Source organism: Pseudochaenichthys georgianus, chromosome 6 (genome assembly GCF_902827115.2).
Source record: "Pseudochaenichthys georgianus chromosome 6, fPseGeo1.2, whole genome shotgun sequence".
NCBI lineage: Eukaryota > Metazoa > Chordata > Actinopteri > Perciformes > Channichthyidae > Pseudochaenichthys > Pseudochaenichthys georgianus.
Genome location: NC_047508.1, coordinates 7,476,912 through 7,492,813, shown reverse-complemented (window position 1 = coordinate 7,492,813; position 15,902 = coordinate 7,476,912). Strand labels below are relative to the sequence as shown.

The following is a 15,902-nucleotide window of genomic DNA, read 5'->3' as shown; positions in this document are numbered from 1 at the left end:
TTTTTGGGTTAAAAAAAAGAAAAAAATACTGCGGTGTGGGTGGGTTGGGATGAGGGGCGCTTGTTTTTCACTCGGCTCCTCCCGTTTTGCCAGTACTGTGGTATTAGTGGTTTAGGAAGAGGGGAGTTCTTCACAAATCCAGCGCTCCCTAACTCATGCCTGGCTGTGACGTAAATGGTGGGCGGCCGTGAAGCCAGGACAGTAAACAAACATGTCGTCGGTGGTATGGGACTATTTCAAAGTTTCAGAGTTGGAAAGTTCGCTTGCTATTTGTAACAAATGTAATGCAGAAGTTCCACGAGGAGGGAAAAAGGCAACGAGCTACAATACTACGAACCTGATCAGTCACCTGAAACATCGCCATCGCTACGATGGTGTGTTAAAAGCGTACGAAGACGCCTGCGTTGCTAAACTAGTGGCAAATCCAAAGCCAGCTGCAAAGGCACCGGGGCTTTTATCTATCGACGAGGCTTTTGAAAAAGGCAAGAAGTTTGCCAGTTTTGCAACTCAAGGCATATGCTTGAACCGGAGCTGCCTGGACACTGCAATCATGTTGCGCACTATCCGTGCTGAGTGTGCTGACTGTTCGTACAATGTCCCACTGTCTGGCTTCCTGCATAAAGTCAAGTGCTCGGCGCAGTTGTGGCGAAATGTCGCTCCTCTGTTTTCATTTAAACAGCTCTGTTAGCGCAGCTAGCTAGCACCAGATGCTAACAACAACAATGCACGTAAGGTCTCTCTCTCTCTCGCTCGCTCGGGCCACACACACACACACACCCTCCCGGTCCTCCAGATGGCCAGTCGGTGCCTGCCGGTGAGTGTGGAAGTGTGGTCTGCCACAAGCGGGCGGCAGGAGCGGGGCTGTCAGCATCAGCTTGTAGATGGTATTTTAAACTCGATGCGCTCTGAAACTACGGGGCGGCCAAGGAAAAAAAATACACATGCGTTAATCACGTTAAAATAATTAGTGGCGTAACATTTTTTTTTATTATCGGTCTTGAGATGCAGGAAGTTATCGGTATCGGTTTCAAAAAACCAATATCGTGCATCACTAGTTTTAAACCTTATTAAAAGAAGGATTTCAAATAAAATGTGTATTCCTTGTTCTTTTATTACTAAAACAATATGCTTTTTTCTACACTATTAATAACAAATATATGTTTCCTTCTACATATACAGTGTTAGATCATTTGAAGACACATCAGCAAACATTCAGAATCAATAAAATGTCTGTTTACTTTTTATAACTGGGTGTAGTGACGTTACTGTAATGTGACCACCCAGAACTGCTATTTCATGTGTCTCTTCTTGCAGAGCACTTGGCAAGTGGCACGATCTAACAACAGAGCACAACAGCAACAGTGTCAGGACACAGGATATGCTGCAGCTCCCCTGTATGAGCAGTGCTAGTCTCATACAGAATAGTGTCATCCAAGGAAGAAGAAGTAGTGCCAGGCGTTGAACCACATTTTTTCCTGGCTAAATGGTGAAATGACTATTTATGTGTCATTTACGTGATGCCATGTGGCCAAAATATAGTCTTTTCGCATTGACTTACATTGGGAAAGATATGTCTACAAATGAAGGTATCCTTTTTTACCCAGTTGGAACACCTGAATATTAATCATCAGGTCCTAAAAGTTGTTAAAGCGCTAATAGCATTATCCAGAGTTATGTTCTTTCTTCCATTCATTGGACTGAGCCGATACCGGATGTGACGTAGGGAGGTGGGGCTTAAGGCTGGGAGGCGGGGTTTAAAGAAAACACCAGTGCACAATGGATTCGGAAGATCAAGCAACTTCCATGAACGGCAGTTTTCTTAACCCCTGAGCCTGTTTTTCAGGTCTCAGACTCGAAAATGACATTCCCAGAACAAATTACTATAACAGGGCTCGACATTAAGGACTGCCCGATGGCACGGGGCCATCTAGTATTTAGCTCGGGCAATGAAGCCTCACCTGCTGGTTGCCCGATCGGGCAATCTATTATGCCAGTATCATGCAGCTCGCAGATCCAGTAATGAGTGACCCGACAGTAAAACTAAACATATCTATAACTAGTTTAGGTAGTTTGAGAGGTCATTAAAATAGCTACGTGTGATATTATAACCTGAAGTGTGTGTTTTGTCCGCTCACCGCTGCATGCGATCATGCAGAGCTGCGTGTCGAGTCTCGACTCGTCAGCAGCAGCTGATCTCTCTCTCCCGTCAGATTAGACTTCACTCGCGTTTATGTCCATATCGATCAGATCCAGCTAGTTATAGCTAATGATATGACTACCTGCTTATTAAAAGACAACTACACAATAAGTGTCGCTATGCAACCGGGTGAGGCCACAAAGTATAGCGCAGCATTATGCATTTGTTTACATGCCCACCGGAACCCCGAGGCATTACCAACAGATCAACGCACAATCAACTCATACAGGACATCTCTTTCTCCACATTAAGTGTTAGACATTAGAGTTGACTATTCTTGTCTGTCACATACTCTTCTTGTCTGTCACATAAGTGGCGCAACTGAAGCGGTATTGCGCTAAAGGGAAATTATTTTGACCGGAGAGATTTAGATTTGCCGGCTAACGGGAACTCTGACGTCGCCATTTTGTGTGCTTTGCGGATGCGCTCGGCTCCTCTCGTCTGCTGCTCGGGTCTGCTAGGTCAGCTTCCGGATGAGGAGGCATTCGTTCTACCAACTTACAGTAGATAACATTACAAACATTTTTAACAGGGGCCATAATAGTGTAAATAATGTTTGTTTTGGCAGTTATAACTGAATGTAATGTTTTCTACTTTTTTACATCTGGGAAGGCATTTGCCTTCATTTTTACATTACGTTTTTTATGAATTGAACAACAGAAAAATAATCGTTAGATTAGTCGACTAATCGATCAAATAATCGCCCGATTAATCGTTTTCGAAATAATTGTTTCCCCCCAGCACTACTATATAGCAGAACTCCTCCATTGCTACACCCCAGCCAGAGCATTAAGGTCAGCTGATTAGCTGCTGCTGATAGTGCCCAAGACCAGGCTCAAAACCCGAGGGCACCGAGCCTTCGCAGCAGCTGGCCCTAGGCTCTGGAACACTCTGCCCCTCCATGTGAGGTCGGCCCAGACCCTAGGGGTTTTTAAATCCTCACTAAAAAAACTGACTTCTTCTCCCTGGCCTTCTAGTCAGAGCGGAGCACGACTCATGACATTTCCCTGTGTTTGATTTTTATATTTGCTGTTGTAATTTATTGTCTTCTGTTTGCGACTGTAGTAATGTGTTATTTATTATTTGCATGTACAGCACTTTGGCTCGACCAAACATCGTTTTTAAAATGTGCTATATAAATAAAACCTGTTTTGATTTGATTTGAAAGGTAAGACAATGTCCAGTTTTTTCTCCGTAAAGCTACATCGTTTGATGTCTGGGTTTGCTTCCCCTGCAGCTCAGTGATGATACTTATACCCCTAGAATCTGCTAGTTAGCTGAGTTTTTTCCGTTAAGTGGGTATGACACATTAATAGGTTATTAAATGTTAAGAAGCCCTGAGACACAGTTTCCGGGGGGCGGGGGCTGCCGGGCTTAACAGGTTAATACATCAATGTGTGTAGCAGTGGCAGAACTTCTAAACATTAAGAAAAACAATAGTGCAAGTTACAATAGTGAGATTAGAAGATGAATTTCAATTAGGGATGCACGATAATTATCGGCCCGATAATTATCGGTCCGATATTAGGAAGTATGACGTCATCCCGATAAACCCGATACCAGTATTAATAGCCCCGATAATATACAATATATTTTTTGGGTAAAAAATACTGCGGTGTGGGTGGATTGGGATGAGGGGCGCTTGTTTTTCACTCGGCTCCTCCCGTTTTGCCAGTACTGTGGTGTTAGTGGTTTAGGAAGAGGGGAGTTCTTCACAAATCCAGCGCTCCCTAATACTTCGAACCTGATCAGTCACCTGAAACATCGCCATCGCTACAATGGTGTGTTAAAAGCGTACGAAGACAATAATACAATACAGTGTGTGTGTGTGTGTGTGTGTGTGTGTGTGTGTGTGTGTGTGTGTGTGTGTGTGTGTGTGTGTGTGTGTCTGCGCGCGCGCGTTGGAGCTATGTGCAACTCAAGGCATATGCTCGAACCGGAGCTGCCTGGACGCTGCAATCATGTTGCTGAGTGTGCTGACTTTTTGTACAATGTCCCGCTGTCTGGCTTCCTGCATAAAGTCAAGTGCTCGGCGCAGTTGTGTGGATAGAGCACTCCTCTGTTTTCATTTAAACAGCTCCTTATATCCGTTAGCGCAGCTAGCTAGCACCAGATGCTAACAACAACAATGCACGTAAGGTCTCTCTCTCGCTCGCTCGGGCCACACAGACACACACCCTCCCGGTCCTCCCGATGGCCAGTCGGTGCCTGCCGGTGAGCGTGGAAGTGTGGTCTGCCACAAGCGGGCGGCAGGAGCGGGGCTGTCAGCATCAGCTTGTAGATGGTATTTTAAACTCGATGCGCTCTGAAACTACGGGGCGACCAAGGTAAAAAAATACACATGCGTTAATCGCGTTAAAATAATTAGTGGCGTAATTTTTATTTTTATTATCGGTTATCGGTATCGGTATCGGTCTTGAGAAGCAGGAAGTTATCGGTATCGGTATCGGTTTCAAAAAAACAATATCGTGCATCCCTAATTTCAATGTATGAGCAGCTTCCCGGAGTCTTGTCATCACGGTGAAGTTGCCAGGTGTCATACCATTCAGAATCAGAACAGAATTTTGCCAAGTAGGTCTTCATTTACACAGAATTTGTTTTAGTGTTTGGTGCAACAATAATATTCGTCATGCACATTAAAAAAATCAAGATGATCCTGCACAGGGTGTGGGAAAAAACGCCTGTTGGCAGGGCCAGAAAGATAATTATACTGGGTGAAGTTACTTTGTAAGAAATAGTTTCATCATGAAACTCCTGCCTAAAACCACAAACTCATTTTAACAATGAGGGTTAATCCATGGATGAATGGATTAACCCTTCAATAAACTAATGGACATGAACACTGACCCCTGCATCTGTCACTGGATCCACAGCTTCCTCTGGAACAGACAACAACGGGTCAAAATAAATAACTCCACATCTCTCCCTCTGCACCTCAGTATAGGAGCTCCACAAGGCTGTGTCCTATCCCCCTGGTTATTCTCACTCTACACAAACCAACTCACATCTCAGCACCCCACAGTCAACATATATAAATACGCAGATGACACAACAATAACAGGACTCATCTCAAATAATAATGAAACACAATACCTCACTCAGATCCATCAAGCAGTCACCTGGTGCTCAGAAAACAACCTCCTACTTAACACAGCAAAAACCCAAGAAATAATCATCGACTTCAGGCGAAAGCCACAGCCCAAATCACCTCTATCTATCTCCGGCAAACTCATTTCCACCACAGAATCACTCAAATTTCTTGGCACTCACATAAGCAATAACCTCAAATGGAAGACCAACACAGACCACATCTATAAAAAAGCGAACCAAAGGCTATTCTTTCTGCGGCAGCTCAAGAAATACAGAGTGAGGAAACATCTCCTAATCCAGTTCTACACAGCCATCATCCAAAGCATCCTCACATCATCCATCACCGTCTGGTACAGCAGTTCAGACAACCTCTCCCGGAATAAACTTCAACGTATCATCAATAAAGCATCAAAAATCACCTGCAGTCCCCTTCCATCACTCGAATCACTTGCCAGGTGTCATACCATTCAGAATTAGAACAGAATTTTGCCAAGTAGGTCTTCATTTACACAGAATTTGTTTTAGGGTTTGGTGCAACAATAATATTCGTCATGCACATTAAAAAAATCAAGATGATCCTGCACAGGGTGTGGGAAAAAACGCCTGTTGGCAGGGCCAGAAAGATAATTATACTGGGTGAAGTTACTTTGTAAGAAAAAATAAATAAAATCGGAGCATCCCTAACGGTAACGCAAACTAACTCGATATCAAAAAAGTCTTCCGTCCACACGCAATAGGCACCAGAAACGTGTCCGTTCACACGAAAGCGATGGAGACGCTGTAGTACATATGCCGGGCCTGTAAGTGGCGCTGTACTTCTGCCACAAAATACACCAAAAGCAGCGAAGAAGACTTCCCGTGCATGGTTGCCCTTCTGTTTATTCTCCACGGTGGACGCTCTGGCTCTTTTTATCCCTCCCCGAAGCAAGCGTGTGCTCCTGCTGTAAATCTACGGTAGTCCACCAGCAGATGAAAAACACCCACCTCTCCACCTCTTCCAAGGGACGAGGGAACCGTGCGGCAACATTTCCGTTAGATTTTTTTTCCGCTGGTCAACATGTCCGTTAAAGTTTAAATCTTCCGAACAAAATTAGAAAAGTGCCGGAATTTTCTAATCATAAATCTAGTCGCCAGAAGCAAAATGCTAACGTTATACTATAAACGAACTACAACGTCACGCCGACTTAAGATCCATATTCAAAACTACAGATTCAAAATTGTACAAGTTTAAGCGTTTGTTTTAACAGTTTGCAGGAGGCAAGTACTTGCTTTCAAGCAGAACGGCGTAAAACGGCCTCGACAACTTCTGTAGTCCTATTCAGCCACATGTTAACAACCATTGTTTTTCAGACACGTAAACTCTTCAGAAATCACCAGTGGGGTCACTGCTGATGTATTTAATGTCGTAGAACAAAACGTGATCTGTCTCTTAAATTTGTGTCAAACACAGACTTACTTCGAGCTATTTTCCAAAATCCTATGGAGACATTGTATTGCTTTTTGTCGAAGGAACCGGAAGTGGTAAAAATGCTAACTTACTTCCGGGTTTTAGGACGCGTCACTGCGATCCTCTATATAAGAATAATAAATGGAGCCTCTGTTTTCCTCCCCCTCTTCTGACAACCCAGCAGCTGATCTCTGAGCAGGAGAGGTGGGGAGAGGAGGGGCTATTGCTTCATCGTTATCAGAAAATGATCGTATAGGGCGTAGACTAGGGGTGTTGAAAATAATCGTTTCTACGATGCATTGCGATGCGGACGTGGACGATTCGGTATCGATGCAGTGACGGAAGATAATCGATTATAGCGTAGTAACGTTGCTTCCTGATTTTGCGGCCGCTTTTACAATAACGTTTTTTTTTTCTGTCACTTTAATATCAAATCGGTCGGTGACACAGAGATCAGGGAATAGACGTGACAGCGGCACAGCAACACCAAACACGGAGCAGTCTGCGCACCAACACAAGAACACCAGTCCAGAACCAACAGCAGAAGGACCCGCTCTGAATCACTCCGTGTCGCTGCGGCTCAGAGACACAGGGATTTATGTTTTTCAAAAATAATCGCGTTACAATCATGTCAGGTTTTTGGTGGATTTAATTAAGTCTTGGATTGCAGAGTATGAATGTCCTCTAGCAATTTTCAGACGATATATACGTGTGTAAAGTTTGTGAAGGCAGGAGGAAAAAAGCTTCCGCGATCACCGTCTCCTCTCTGTTCCTCCAAACCCCGCCCCCTCCCTGAAAATAATGAGTGACAGGCCGATAGAAACTTTATTATTCACTTAATCACTGAGATATAATGAAGCTAATTTAATCTCATACATTCATGGGATTTATGTAACAGTAAGACAGAGAATATAAGTGTGCACCCACATGCAGTATTTTTGTTTGTATATGCTATTGTAAATACTCCTGTTGTCTGCTGTGTTCAGACTCAAGTCCTGTGTGTGATGCCACATTCAGGACATTCAGTGTCCTTTTTTAACAGAAGACCATTGCTAGAAGCTGCAGCAAGACTGCAGAAGCATTATTTTATTTTTTTGAGGATGGAACAACTTAAATAATGTCCCCTTAGCGCAATACCGCATCAGTTGCGCCACATGTGGCAGACAAGAATAGTATGTGACAGACAAGAATAGTCAATTCTAATGTCTAACACGTAATGTGGAGAAAGAGATGTCCTGTATGGGTTGATTGTGCGTTGATCTGTTGGTAATGCCTCGGGGTTCCGATGGGCATGTAAACAAATGCATAGCGCTATACTTTGCGGCCTCACCCGGTTGTATAGCGACGCTTATTGTTTAGGCGTCTTTTAATAAGCAGGTAGTCATATCATTACCTAGAACTAGCTAGATCTGATCGATATGGACATAAACGCGAGTAAAGTCTAATCTGGCGGGAGAGAGAGATCAGCTGCTGCTGACGAGTCGACACGCAGCTCTGCATGATCACATGCAGCGGTGAGCGGAACTGTTCAAAACACACACTTCAGGTTAGAATAACACACGTAGCTATTTTAATTACCTCTCAAACTACCTAAACTAGTTATAGATATGTTTAGTTTTACTGTCGGGTCACTCATTACTGATAAACTGCATGATACTGACGGGCTGTCAGGAGAGGGAGAGCGCTCCGTTTATGATTCCTGTGTTATTGTAAATTACTGTACACTTTTGAATAGTTAATCTACTATAATTAGTTTGTTTAATATCGAATCATATCAATTTGTTTTAAAGCTCAATAAATAACAAAGAAGATCTTTGACCGGCACTTTTCAAATTTTGTCCGGAAGATTTAAACTTGAACGGCCATGTTGACCGGCGAAAAAATACGGGAACTCTGAAAGACAACACAGTTTAGTTTACCGTTAGCCTGCAGTTTAAAGACAACACAGTGTAGTTTACCAGAGCCTGCAGCTAAAAGATGACAAATAATTTTGAATGGTTAATTTGAAGAATTGTAAAGTATATGGATGCTACATTTCAGGAACACATTTAGCTTTTTCAGAAACGCTGATAAAATAAACTCAAATAGAAATGTAGATAATAGAATAATAAAATAGATATGAGATTGAGAGAGGAAGTAATGTCAGTTGCTGATAATTTGCTTTGCCTTTTCAACCCCATTCACGATGCAAAAAAACATAATATATGTCATCAATGAGAAGCCCTTTCAGTTTCAAGGAATGAACCCTCCTAAAATCTTTAGTGATGGAAGCTAAATCCTTTTGTACATCACAGCTTTAACTCTCAAGTAGGGCTGGGCGATTTGGCCTAACTTTTTTCTAACTAATAGACAATTTTCGATTTAAACCTCGATTTTTTCTGTTTTTTTCTAAACAAACCAGACCAAGGCAAAATTTCAATACATATTTTCTTTAATAACACGATAAAAATAAATGAGATTACCAAGTAGTCTAGGCCTATGTGAACAAATCAGTTGTTCATGAATACAAAAACAAAAAACAAAACAGCACCACGGCACTTGGCTGTCATTAATGTGCAAAGATTTTTTTTTTATCAAACTGAAAAAAAAATCTCTTGTAGGCCATCCCTGAAAAAACTTGTAAAATGAAATACAACAAATAATAAATAATGATAATGAAATGAATAATAAAAAAATACCCTCAAACAAAATAACATCCCTTTAACTTTCTAGGAAGTTGTCTTTCTACAGACCTTACACAGAACAGTTGTTTGTTCTATGTATGACCGCTTGTACCCGAACCACTTCCATACAACTGAAGTAGCACCTTTTTTAGGAATGAGTTCTTCATCTGTGTTCGTGGACATTTTTATGGTACGTCTGTCGGTGAAGCGGTGAATGTGATTGTAGTAGGCTATGTGACTACCCGATCTGCAGCTCTGCACATGCGCAGTGTTATAAATTAAAATCAATGTTTTTGATGACATAAAGTACCTTAAACATACCGTCAGTTTAAATGCTGTTTTATACTGAAAAACCAGAAGTTCTCGTGCGCAGTTGTTAAGCTTTTATTCTGAAAATCCTTCATCTCCGGTTAGCATTTAGCATGTGGCTAATATACCATTTACTATAGAGGTGAATTTAGTAGCGATATGACACGGAGTGTTGCACACCGAAACCTACTGATTTCAACACTACAACTACTGTATAGACGTCGAGATATTATTATTGCTGAATATTAAATGAAGGTACCGTTTATTTGAATACGTTTGTTTACAGACGTGGGTAGCATGAGACAACATCCGGAACTACCAGAAATGAAACCAGCCGTGAAGTTTTTCCTATCTTGAGTATTGATTACAGCGTTCAAAACCATATTAAATGAAAAGTCATGAAAGAGATAAGGAGGAGAAAAGGCGTGTTTAGTTATATATGTAATGTACAATGTTTGAGTCTTCTGTTATGCTCAACAACGAACAACGAACACAGCATAACAACAGCAGATCGGGCAGAGCTGCAGATCGGGTAGTCACAGGCAATGTGGCTGAGATTTGTGCGCGTTCTGGAAAGTGAGAGAGTAAGCTACTACGGAGTCCCTTAAAGCAAAACAAATCTGCGGAGTCTAGAAATGTTTTAAAATTGCGATTTTTCGGTTCAGCCATTTCACAAACCGTAGGAAAATAAAAATGCAAATTAATCGTGAAAACCGAAAAAATCGCCCAGCCCTACTCTCAAGTATATCAACAAGGAGTTAGAAGGAAATACACTGAGCTCAGAAGACATAGTAGCAGAACAAGAGACAGAGTATGACTCAACAGTAAAACATCCAACACTGGTTAGCCCCCACATACCACTATGTACTGCTGAGAAATACAGGAGAAAAGAGGGTGTGTGTACTTTCAGTGTGCTGTGTAGTTTTGCCTGTTAAGGAGCCTGAGACGTGAGATAACAGAGAGCTATAAATAAAAGAGGGCTTGACAGCCAACAAGTTGTCATGTTGAATCTCGATTCTCTCCTTGTCTGTCCCAATGTCTGCTGGTCCCTCCCTGTGTTATTGTTGTACAGGAAATGTCTTCTGTCCTTACCACAGCACTCTTTGCTTTTCTCCACACACTGTAGCTCTTTCCATTTCTCACATTCCCAGATTTTCAAACTTGATGTGAAACAGTCGAAAATCCAGTCTCTGAAAAACGGTGTGCTCTAAAGTCCCTGATACAGCAAGATGAGTGTCTGTAGCAGTGGACCTTGGTACATGGTTAAGTGGCTGCACTAGAGTGGTACAGGAATGAGTCCTAAAACCATGTATGACTTAGTATTCTTCCAATTCTGGTTCCCTCGTCTCAAAGACGGGGGAATGAAAGACACGGTTTTGAACGTGTTTGTTAGTGGTTAAAAACCTGAAATATGGTCTGTGGTTAACACAACATAAAATATGTGAGTAAAGCTTCTATATGTAAACAATGGTAGTTGCTAACAAGTGTCTATGAGGCTGCTAAAAGTAATCATTAGCTGCCTTTGGCTTAGCGGTGGGGATGTGAAGTCATGTGACCGTGATGTAGTTCTTTATAGCCTGACGTTAGCTTTTTACGCTTAAAAAATCCTAAATGTTGTGGCTTGCAAAATAAATTCATCACGGCCCCACTATTTACCCTTATACCCGAGATCAACATCGACACACTCTCTAACCAGGCCAGGAAGCAATCTGGGTAAAGTATCTTACACTTTTGACATGTGGGGCTGGGAATCTGGGAATCATACAACCGACCATGTGGACAAGCCCTCTTCCTCCTGAGTCACAGACCTTTGAGAGGAATGACTGGGATTGGCTTTCAGTTTATAATTAGCGTATTTACCGTACTATAAGTCGCACCTGAGTATAAGTTGCTCTTATCAAAAAGTGTGTCGTTAAGAGAAAAAAATCATATATAAGTCGCATTTATCCACAGGATGGTGTCGGTCGCCACTGAAGCCCATGCTGTGTCGATTCATCACACAACATCCTGGAAAGTTACATGACGCATCCTCCCCGTTCTTATTAGGGATGCTCCGATCGATCGGCCGCCGATCAATATCGGCCGATACTCACTCTCTGCCGATATATCAGTGCTCTCTAAAAATGCCGATCGCATGACGTAAAATTATGACATAAAATATATGACACTTTTCTCTGTGCGCGGCAAAACAATCTCGCCAAAATGGCTTCACCAGTCTGGCAGTATTTTAAGGTGTCTGAAAATGACAATAAAAACTTCAATAATGTACTTCATTTGAATGTGATAATTATGTTGGTTGTTGTTTGTGGAAGCGCCAGTGAATGAGCCCCATTAACTGAGTTTTAAACATCACTTTAAAATGGAAGATCCCCACAGGCCCACTCGATCGGATCGGTATCGGCCAATACTGATTCCGGTGATCGGACCCACAATTGGCGATCAGATATCCATACATCCATGATCCTCCCGGTTGCGGTGACTTTTTTCTTCTTCGGTGGTACAGCAGTTTTCAGTTGTCACAATTGTATACAGTAGTGCCATCTATTGGCTGGAGTTTGAACGCAGTCAGACAAAATTCAATATATAAGTCGCTTCGGAGTATAAATTGCAGGACCAGCCAGACAGGTAAAAAAAATTCGACTTATAGTCCGGAGAATACGGTAAGCAAATTAGTGCACAAGAAGAGAAACAGACGCGAGGAAAACAAGTAAAAATGTAAGGTGACGTCTGTCGGCGTAAACATCTTAAAAATAAGACTGCCCAACATAAATCTGTGATATATTGTTGTTATAACAACATTTAAGTCTGATAAGGATTTTCTTGTTATTGTTTGAAAGGATTTAGAAAAAATAACTAACTGCAATTTTTCTGTACTGATTTTGCAAATGTGATAGGATTTCCGATATGAGAGGGAATTAAACATTGTTTATTATCATTGAAAATATATTAAAATAATAAAGGCTTTTTCCTGCAGCAACACAATACTTTCTTCTGATATTTTCACACATTTACATTGCTTTGTGTATTGCATCAGTTCATATTCGGGTTTAGATACAATTCTGAATAATTGTGCCACCCTAGACAGTAGGGTTGTAACGGTACACGTACCCGTACCGAAATTATTCAGTACGGGCCCTTCGGTTCGGTTCACGTGTGTACCGAAGTGTACCGAGCGAATATAACGTTAAACGTAAAAAATTGAGAACGTGAACAACTTCTTGGAAGTAATCTCAGGTGCTGCGTCGCAGCATTCAGAGTAATTTGCTCCCATTGTGTTCAACGCATAGAGCGAGCAAGTAATTTAATTGGACGAGCTGGTCAGAGGGATGCGTTCAAATGTAGTCAGTAATTTGAGGAACTGTCGAAATGGCGAACGCAGATAAAGTTGAGCTCGAAAATCCTCCAGCATCATTGAAGTCTCCGGTTTGGGAACATTTTGGTTTCGCAGTTACGTACAAGGATGACGGACAAAGACAGGTGGACCGAACCAAAGCTGTGTGTCGGCATTGTTCAACTAAAATTGGTTACGCGGCTGGCAATACATCAAACTTGCACACTCATTTGAAAAGGCATCACCCGAACGTGAATATCACCGGTACCAAAAGACTGAAGTGCAAACCCAACTCCCGCTAGCATTTAAGCCTCCACCACTCGCAAAAACTTCAGACCGAGCCAAAGCTATTACAAACGGCAAATATCCTTATGTTGCCATGTTAGCAAAGCGCTACCTGGCTGTGTCTGCTACCTCTGTCCCTAGCGAGAGGGTGTTCTCCACAGCAGGAGACATTGTTAGTGCAGCAGATCTGCCCTTTCGGCAAGCAATGTGGACAAGTACATTTTTCTTTAAAAAAACATGAAAATACAATGACAAGCAAGTCATAATGTCAAGCTGGCTGCTTAGGTACTAGTACAGTAAAGTTCAAATACAGATTATTTCAGTTCATCGAAAAGCTGCACCTTAATGTTTATTTTATTATATTTTATATTTATTTGAGTGAATATTCATAGTTTAATAATAATTAAAAACCCAAAACTAATAGTTTATGTTTTGTGAGTACTAGTACAGTAAAGTTCAAATACAGATTATTTCAGTTCATCGAAATGCTGCACCTTAATGTTTATTTTTATTATATTTTGCATTTATTTGAGTTTAATAATAATTTAAAAAAAATATGTTATGTTTTGTGAAAATTGTTTCTGCTGTACCGAAAACGTACCGAACCAAACCGTGACCTACAAACCGAGGTACTACCGAACCGAAATGTTTGTGCACCGTTACACCCCTACCAGACAGGAATAACAGGCTTCAGCAACAACAAATTAGCTCTCTTTGCATGGAAGTTATGATCTGATTGTGTCACAGTATGATCCCTGTGAAACTTCTACTGATGTCACCTCAATGTGTTTTCTCAGAGACTTCAGAGAACACACTGGAGTGACAGGACATGTTCCAGGTCACTGTGTGCATTCACTGTCTGTTTCTAGTAGCACCGCTAAAAAACACAATGCCCCCCCCCCCCCTCTGTTTCCTCACACATTCCTGTGTTCACATTCTCTCCACAGCTCTGAACACACACTTCATCAAAAACACATCCTCGAGTCAGACAAGGTGAACCATAAACCAATGCCATGTGCTTCATCATTAATTATGAAATGTTCCTGTATTAATTTTACTGAGTGGGTTACCTATTGTTTACTAATGGATTATTACTTTTTATATATATAACATGTTATTTATATTTTAACCAAAGCTACGTAGATACACTTCAATACAGTGCCTTCGGGAGAAATGTGGGGTTAAGTATCTTGCCCAAGGACACATGTTGACATGGGGTGGGATCGAACCATTGACCCTGTGGTAGATAGATAGATCAGTGTCTGAGCAATTAATTAATTTGATTGTTTTTTTTCCTCTTGCTTTTCCCCCCTTATTGGAATCATAAAAGTATCATGTACACATACTGCATGTGTGGTAATATATTTTAAAAAGGTGTGCAAAGGCTAAACCCATGTCACAGTAGAAGCACGAAATACAGATATGAACCTGAAAATGAGCATCATCGGGCCCCTTTAAAGCACTTGCTGTATTCTACGAATAAAGCTTTATTAAAATGATCTTTATCATCATCATCATCATGTGTATATCCTATTTAGTAGTAACAACAAGCTAACATTATATTATGTATATTATTCTTATTTTGTATATTTTTATATTGTTTTTTTTCATTTTGTACTGTATAGATGTATATTTGTTATTTATATTAATGTGCAATGCCATTTGTACATGCTGCTGCAACAAAATAATTGGGATCATTAAAGTATATTTAATGTAATCTAATTTTCATCATCATTACCTTCATCTTCCTCATCATCAATCCTAGCAAATGAAGCCCATCTAACAAACTAAGTAGAATGTCTTTGTGTATTACACACCTCCGTATTACACTGTAATACCCACGTTATGTAGGCTTTTGTGTGCTATATCACAGCTCCACACAACAACACACACTTCCTGCGGGCAACTATGCATTATGTAGAATCGACACAACATGCAAACAGCACCAGACCGACTCCAACACAAGAGTAAAAATAGCTTTTGTTGCCAAACCTCAGAGGCTCGCAGCGTTGCAACACGTAGCTGCAAACAGTAGCATGAAGCAAACAGCTGGAAGGCAGAAAACAGAGGAAAGGTCTGCATTGTTGGACTTTTTAAACTTTGAGGAGTTATGGAGTCTTCTTACCTTGTTGCAGCGTTCACTGCAGACGCTGCGGTTAGTCCCGTCTTTAGTGTTTACACCTTCAACTACGCTTCGGTAACGTCCGGGAACCCTTTAAAGTATTTCTCTCGTTCTTCTCGATAAGTAGCGAAGACGACGCTGTTAAATAAAACCATTTTCTTTCACGTAGAAGTCCGTGTTTGAGGTCGGACCATGGATAGGGCGCTGGTTGGAAACACACGGGTCCATGCTGAGACAAGAGCAGCCTCCATGTCAAGGGCGTGCCTGCGCCACAGCTAGTACATCCGGGGGCCATTTCAAAATAAAACATGGCTGGGGGCACACTTGTTGCGCATAATGAAAAGTAGCAAGAGTTGAATTTTCCCCTTTTTGCGAAGATTTAACGATGTTTTACGTTTTATAAGAACATTATTTTGAAGGGGAAATACTGAGAGTTTACTGAAGATACTCTTTTTAAA

At 41.4% G+C, this 15,902-nt stretch overlaps 1 protein-coding gene across 5 annotated transcripts in view; it reads right to left on the bottom strand.

Annotated features, from left to right (window-relative positions):
* LOC117448095 (A-kinase anchor protein 13-like) overlaps positions 1 to 15,683 on the bottom strand; it is a 111,615-nt gene extending 95,932 nt beyond the window's left edge. For all 5 annotated transcript variants that reach the window (XM_034085211.1, XM_034085214.1, XM_034085212.1 and 2 more), the window contains exon 1: positions 15,448 to 15,683. The gene's annotated coding sequence lies outside the window, so the exon portion shown is untranslated. The remainder of the gene's footprint in view (positions 1 to 15,447) is intronic.
* Between the last annotated feature and the right edge of the window lie 219 nt (positions 15,684 to 15,902).